Source organism: Sinocyclocheilus anshuiensis, unplaced genomic scaffold, assembly GCF_001515605.1.
Source record: "Sinocyclocheilus anshuiensis isolate Anshui unplaced genomic scaffold, SAMN03320099.WGS_v1.1 scaffold923, whole genome shotgun sequence".
Classification (NCBI taxonomy): Eukaryota; Metazoa; Chordata; class Actinopteri; order Cypriniformes; family Cyprinidae; genus Sinocyclocheilus; species Sinocyclocheilus anshuiensis.
Genome location: NW_015544138.1, coordinates 482,447 through 490,149, shown reverse-complemented (window position 1 = coordinate 490,149; position 7,703 = coordinate 482,447). Strand labels below are relative to the sequence as shown.

At 36.4% G+C, this 7,703-nt stretch overlaps 1 protein-coding gene across 1 annotated transcript in view; it reads left to right on the top strand.

Annotated features, from left to right (window-relative positions):
- Positions 1-7,703, top strand: part of LOC107694983 (A disintegrin and metalloproteinase with thrombospondin motifs 20-like) — a 139,308-nt gene that overhangs the window by 12,033 nt on the left and 119,572 nt on the right. The gene's annotated exons all lie outside the window — the stretch shown is intronic.

The window sequence follows — 7,703 nt, the reverse complement described above, 5'->3', positions numbered from 1 at the left end:
TATATATATATACATATATATATATATATACATATATATGTATTGTATATATATTAAATATTAAAAACGAATCTAATTTTTATCTAAATTTTACTATACATTTTTATTTTAAAAACTTTTATTTATTTTATTTCATTTACAATTTTTTTATTTATTTTAAAACGGTATACTACCGTAAAATTACATGTAATGTCCAATACAGTTTTTCACCGTATATAGTAGGAGAACTTACCGTTAACCATTTAACAGGTAGCATTTTTACAGTCTTTTACCGTTAAATTCAGAGCTGCACATTTTTTTTACAGTGCAGCTCTGTTGCTTTGGTTGTGGAAAGTTGGTGTTTCTCTTCTCAGCGGTGCGGTTTAAGCGTGCTGGCATGTGCTTTGGCATCGCTGTTGTTGTGCGGATTAACGTCTTCTTTATGAGCCGCTTATTGGAATTCTTCATCTAATGAAACTATATGAACTCCAGCCGCTCCACAACTCTGACTTACATTAATCAGACACTTCGCTGGAATAACCAACCATAAAATTAATGGTGGTTGAGGCAAAAATGCCACCAAAATTAACAAAAATGTTCCCGAAATTCAAGATGAGAGGGCAAAAATGCCCCATTGCAATTAAAATTAATCTTAATTTTAATTATTTTAGACTTATTTTACAATTTTATATATATATATATATATATATATATATTTTACTATACATTTTTATTTTAAAAACTTTTATTTATTTTATTTCATTTACAATTTTTTTATTTATTTTTTTAAATTTTTTTTTTACTATAGATTATTTATTTTATTTACTATGCATTTTCATTTGTTTTATTTTAATATTAATTTTAATTTATTGTTATTTATTTTCGGATTTTTTTATGTCACATTTGTGTATTGTTTATTTACTGTTTGTTTGTATTTATTATTTATTTAGTATTTTGCTATTCTTTTAAAAATGTAGTTTATTTACTATTCAGTTATTTATATTTTTGTGCTCTTCTTTGTTTTATTTATTTATTTATTTATTTAAATTTACTATTTATTTATTTATTTATTTATCAATTAGATTTTTATTGTTATATCATACATTTATGTGATTATAATTAGTTTCTCTGCAAATATTATTCAAGAATAATATTTATTAAAGCAGTTTGTCATTTAACAAGAGGTGCAGCATCTTAAAATGTTATTAATTTATATTTGTAATAATTATTCTTATGGAATAGTTCATTTCCGCCGCTGGTTGTGATACATTTATGGTGCTTTAATGGCTTTTGGAGCTCATTAGAGTGAGTAGACCTTGATTTTTGGGTGAAATCTTCCTTTAAAGGTGCGTCTGCATCTCTGTTGTGCAGACGTGACGCTGGATCTGGGTCATGCATCAAAGAGCTGAAGATGAAAAAAGCTTGACTAAAGGTGTCCTTGCCTTCGGTTCAATCTGATAACAGTCTGATGTTCAGATACCGAACGCTTTCAGTGACAGGAATCTGCTGCAGTTGTGACTATTAAACTCAGATTGCATAAAGAGTACAAATATAATATGTGAGCCTGGAGCACAAAAGCAGTCTTAAGTCGCTGGGACTTTATTTTTGATTAGTAATATGCATTGCTAAGAACTTCATTTGAACAACTTTAAAGATGATTTTCTCAATATTTAGATTTTTTTGCACCCTCAGATTCCAGATTTTCAAATAGTTGTATCTCGGCCAAATATTGTCCTATCCTAACAAACCATACATCAATGGAAAGCTTATATATTCTGCTTTTAGACGATGCATAAATCTCGAAAAATTGACCCTTATAACTGCTTTTTTGTGGTCCGGGGTCACAAATAATATGTGCTTGTATTTTGAGCATTGTTACGTTACTATGGTGTTCTGTGCCGTTGCTAGGTGTTTTTTTTCTCTTGCTCACGTCTCTAGATGAGCAGGACTGAACTTTAATGCTCAGTATTATGGATTGATGACTGTGAGCATCAGTGACTGAAGAAACACCTGTAATGTAGACTGAAATCATGAGTTAATGCTTAAATAAGCCTGCCGTTGTTAAGTGCGAGCGATTAGAGATGCAAAGATCTAAGCGTGTGCTGGATTGCAGGGTGTTTTGCATGTCACGGCCGGACTAATGAGTCATGCTCAACACCTCGCTCTCAGCTTCTGTCCTGAAATAGACACTGATAGCTGCTGCTCCTTCATTGCTCACTGCAGATCTCGGCTGTGTTTAGGTTAAGGATCAACTTTGTCTTGGATGTTTCTCTTAAAATATCTCAGGGGAGATAAAAACAGACCCAAGTTACGAGTTGTCATCCAGTAAGAGTGTAGAGTAATGTTGTTATTGTTAACTATTAGAAATGTTGTTTAATAGTATAATAGTATGTAAGTAATACTAAAATCGTCTATGAAATAGATGTAAAGCTATACAATAAAAATGGTGCAGCTCAGATCATTTGATGAGGAAAAAATATAAACTTGTTTTATTTCTAAGTTTATTTGTATTTTTGGTTTAACTTGAAGTGCTAAAATAACTAAAACTATAACAGTAATAAAAATTAATAAAAACTCTGTACACGTTTATATAAAAAAATGTATAAAAAAATGACAAACAGAATATATTAATAAAAAACATATTCAAAACATGAATTATTATTAACTAAAACCAAAACCAATTTAAAAAATGCGTTACTTAAATGTATATGAGCAAGAATTAAGTTGTAGTTTTAGTTATTTTAGCAATTCAAGTTATTTTATCACTTCAAGTTAAAAGAAAATGAGCAATTAAATAAGTTAAAATTAAATAAATAAAAAATACATACATATAAATATATTATATATTACAATATATACGTATTTTTTAATTTCTAATTTTCTCTTAACTTGAAGTGCTAAAATAACTAAAACTAAAACTTAAATAAAATATCAAAAACTATATACACATAAAAACTATTTAAAATGACAAAAACACAACAAAATGACTAAAACTGTACGTAAACTTAAAAAAAAAAGTGCCCTTGTGCTGTTTCTTCTCCTTTTAATCTCTTTTAATCTTAGTGCTTTTTAGGATAAACTGTATTGAGATATTAAAGAGTGAATTTCACATGTGATTTATCTCATGAATCATCTAATCATATGATCATGACCCGGATCTGTCATTAATCTAAACGTTTGTGTCCTGAAGGCATTTTGAGTCAGTGAGGTGTGTGTGTGTGAGAGTGTGTGTGTGTGAGAGAGTGTCAGTGTGTGTGTGAGTGTGTGTGTGCGTGTGTGTGTGAGAGTGTGTGTGTGTGAGAGAGTGTCAGTGTGTGTGTGAGTGTGTGTGTGCGTGTGTGTGTGAGAGTGTGTGTGTGTGAGAGAGTGTCAGTGTGTGTGTGAGTGTGTGTGTGCGTGTGTGTGTGAGAGTGTGTGTGTGTGAGAGAGTGTCAGTGTGTGTGTGAGTGTGTGTGTGCGTGTGTGTGTGAGAGTGTGTGTGTGTGAGAGAGTGTCAGTGTGTGTGTGAGTGTGTGTGTGCGTGTGTGTGTGAGAGTGTGTGTGTGTGAGAGAGTGTCAGTGTGTGTGTGAGTGTGTGTGTGCGTGTGTGTGTGAGAGTGTGTGTGTGTGAGAGAGTGTCAGTGTGTGTGTGAGTGTGTGTGTGCGTGTGTGTGTGAGAGTGTGTGTGTGTGAGAGAGTGTCAGTGTGTGTGTGAGTGTGTGTGTGCGTGTGTGTGTGAGAGTGTGTGTGTGTGAGAGAGTGTCAGTGTGTGTGTGAGTGTGTGTGTGCGTGTGTGTGTGAGAGTGTGTGTGTGTGAGAGAGTGTCAGTGTGTGTGTGAGTGTGTGTGTGCGTGTGTGTGTGAGAGTGTGTGTGTGTGAGAGAGTGTCAGTGTGTGTGTGAGTGTGTGTGTGCGTGTGTGTGTGAGAGTGTGTGTGTGTGAGAGAGTGTCAGTGTGTGTGTGAGTGTGTGTGTGCGTGTGTGTGTGAGAGTGTGTGTGTGTGAGAGAGTGTCAGTGTGTGTGTGAGTGTGTGTGTGCGTGTGTGTGTGAGAGTGTGTGTGTGTGAGAGAGTGTCAGTGTGTGTGTGAGTGTGTGTGTGCGTGTGTGTGTGAGAGTGTGTGTGTGTGAGAGAGTGTCAGTGTGTGTGTGAGTGTGTGTGTGCGTGTGTGTGTGAGAGTGTGTGTGTGTGAGAGAGTGTCAGTGTGTGTGTGAGTGTGTGTGTGCGTGTGTGTGTGAGAGTGTGTGTGTGTGAGAGAGTGTCAGTGTGTGTGTGAGTGTGTGTGTGCGTGTGTGTGTGAGAGTGTGTGTGTGTGAGAGAGTGTCAGTGTGTGTGTGAGTGTGTGTGTGCGTGTGTGTGTGAGAGTGTGTGTGTGTGAGAGAGTGTCAGTGTGTGTGTGAGTGTGTGTGTGCGTGTGTGTGTGAGAGTGTGTGTGTGTGAGAGAGTGTCAGTGTGTGTGTGAGTGTGTGTGTGCGTGTGTGTGTGAGAGTGTGTGTGTGTGAGAGAGTGTCAGTGTGTGTGTGAGTGTGTGTGTGCGTGTGTGTGTGAGAGTGTGTGTGTGTGAGAGAGTGTCAGTGTGTGTGTGAGTGTGTGTGTGCGTGTGTGTGTGAGAGTGTGTGTGTGTGAGAGAGTGTCAGTGTGTGTGTGAGTGTGTGTGTGCGTGTGTGTGTGAGAGTGTGTGTGTGTGAGAGAGAGAGAGAGACAGTGTGTGTGTGTGTGTGTGTGTGTGTGAGTGTCAGTGTGTGTGTGAGTGTCAGTGTGTGTGTGTGTTTGTGTGTGTGTGATCACCTGTGTGCTCGTGCACCTGTTTCCCGAGCTGATGCCAGAGCGTCTGAGGCACACACAGTCTGAATATGGCAGCGCTGGCGTCTGGACTCGATCTGCAGAATTTGAGCGTGCTGCCAGCAAAGCTCAGTTTCACAGCCGCTCTGTTTGTTTTGTGCTCGAGGTTTGCCAGAACTCCAGAGAAACGCTCTGGCAGATTAACTGGGATCTCTGGGGAAAACGCTTTGTGTAGTTTAGTAATTGTTTTTGTGTTTTGACATGCAGCTGGAGATGAGTCTGTAAAGTCCTCTTACTGAACACTTCCTATTGGAAAAGTTGTAGAATATTGTGCGAAGGGACAAATGTTATAAATTCATACGCTTATCTGCGAGCAGGATGGCTTTGCTATTTAAACATGAGAGGGATGAGAAACAGTGTGAAAGCAGAGCAGAATGTGAACTAAACAAGTTAGAAAGAGGCACAGCTTGTTATTAAAGGCTGTTTGTTAGTTATATTGTGTTGCAGTTTGTGGTTTGTCATTTTACAGCTTCAAATGTGTCTCATCACCATTTGTAATATTAGTTGGTGCTGTTGGCTCTTGCTGTGAACGGAAGTGTTTCAGAATGTGAATCAACATCAGTTTAAATTGCTGGAGAGGAAAAATGGAGAGGTAAATCTCTTTATAATATTTTATATATTAATACATATTTTTAACATATTATTAAAATATTTTTATATTTAAAATAGTAATAATTAATACAATTTTATATATATATATATATATATATATATATATACATGGGCGACATTTGACTCTTGAATCTGGGGGCGGGGGGCTTTACTCTTGCTGCTGATTTGATTGGTAATGCTTCCCGTTTTAAGTGGCCTTTCATTTTTAACCAGAAATGTGCAGTTTTCCGTGTCTTTTTCCTGTGTCACTTGAAATGTGTCTGTTTTGAATCGTTGTTACTAAAGGTGAGAACCGTGAGGAAAAAATAAACGATCAGTTGTGAGACTAGTCTGTCATAAATTGCATACCATTCATTTCTGAACTTTCTACCATCTGTTACTGGAAATGAAATTATTGATATGTCCCGATCTCAATAAAGTTTACACGCGCTTTCAGTCCGTGAACTGGACGCGCTGTCTGTGGAAGTTTGGCCAGGACCGCTTCCAGAAGAAATAGAAAGACGCATTTTTGTCCCGTCCATTGCTTTGGTTATCACTGTGTCAATCTCTGATATTTCTAGAATGAATCCAGCATAAATATGTGGATGTCATTCCCGAAATGTTGCAGAATGTATGTGTCCAAAAAAAAAAGTTTTAACCAAATTCTGAATGGATTATAGCCTAGAAAGTGCAAAGCGCGCTCCCTTTATTATCACTAAAAGCATCACTCATCTTAGTTCATCGCGATCTCACAAAGTTCCGTTATAATCGATGAAGCTCTCTAAACTACACAATGGATCTCTGATTCACATCGCGTCTGCACTTATGAGATGATTCACGAGCGTGCAAAACTCAGCGGTGAGTGAATTCTGAAAACTCTAACATTTCTGATTGGCCACTGTGTTGAAGAGATCAACAGATATGTGTGTGATTGGCTACATTGCTCAATGCCGCAAAAACACATTTGATAGTTCGCCAGATCTTTAATTGCTTGTGCTTTCTTTTGAGGGCGTTTCAATTTCCCCCCTTGCCCCCCCCACCTTATGTTGCCCGTGTGTGTATGTATATATACTGTATATAGCAGGACAAATGGCATAAATAAATATATGTGTGTGTGTGTGTGTTTGTTTAAAAACAGCATAACAAAGTCTAAATTTTGACATTTTTATTACTTTCTAACCATTTAACCATTTTGTGTGAGCATGCAGTGAGGTGTGTGTGTGTGTGAGTGTGTGTGAGTGTGTGTGTGTGTGTGTGTGTGTGTGTGTGTGTGTGTGTCAATGTGTGTCAATGTGTGTGTATGTGTGTGTGTATACTCCAAAGCATACATCAATCAGCGAACGTCTCCACTGATTGTTCTCCAGCAGAATGGTTTGAATGTGTGATTTCTCTCTGTGTCTGTTGTGCAGAGCTGAGACGATGAGGGTGTTTTGTGCTCCTTTCAAACAGAACAAACAGCACCTTTATCTGCAGCGATTGGCGGCACGACATACGGGTCTCGGATCTCCTGATAGCGAGCGACGGCACAAACAAAAGCAGTCTTAAGTCGCTGGGGTATATTTGTAGCAATAGCCAACAATACATTGTATGGGTCAAATTATCATTTTTTCCTTTATGTCAAAAATCATTAGGAAATTAAGTAAAGATCATGTTCCATAAAGATATTTTGTAAATTTCCTACCGTAAATATATCAAAACTTAATTTTTGATTAGTAATATGCATAGCTTAGAACTTCATTTGGACAACTTTAAAGATGATTTTCTCAATATTTTGATTTTTTTGCACCCTCAGATTCCAGATTTTCAAATAGTTGTATCTCAGCCAAATATTGTCTGATCCTAACAAACCATACATCAATGGAAAGCTTATTTATTCAGCTTTTCATGACTCCATGATTACGTAGAAAGTTCAAAAGAATAGCATTTATTTGAAATAGAAATCTTTAAATCACTTTTGTTCAATTTATATTAAAAGTATTAATTCGCTACAAAGTTATTTAAATTTTCATATACTAGAGGCAGAAATAGACTTTCATAGTTTTTTTTTAAGGTTTTTTTTTACATTTAAACTTTATTGTGACGTGATGCTAAATATTAAATTAGTATTATATGAGTTTATATAAACAAATTCTGGTTTGATGTTATGATAAAGTAGGCTAGTACTTGAGCTGGTGCAAAAAGTCAGTAAAACAGAAGATGAAACGAACATATTAGATAATAAATGTGTTTCATCAGATGAACATCAGCTTGTTGATGAGCATGACTCTTGTGTTGTGTTATTCATCACTGAGCTCCTCCACGCTCTTCATTATATA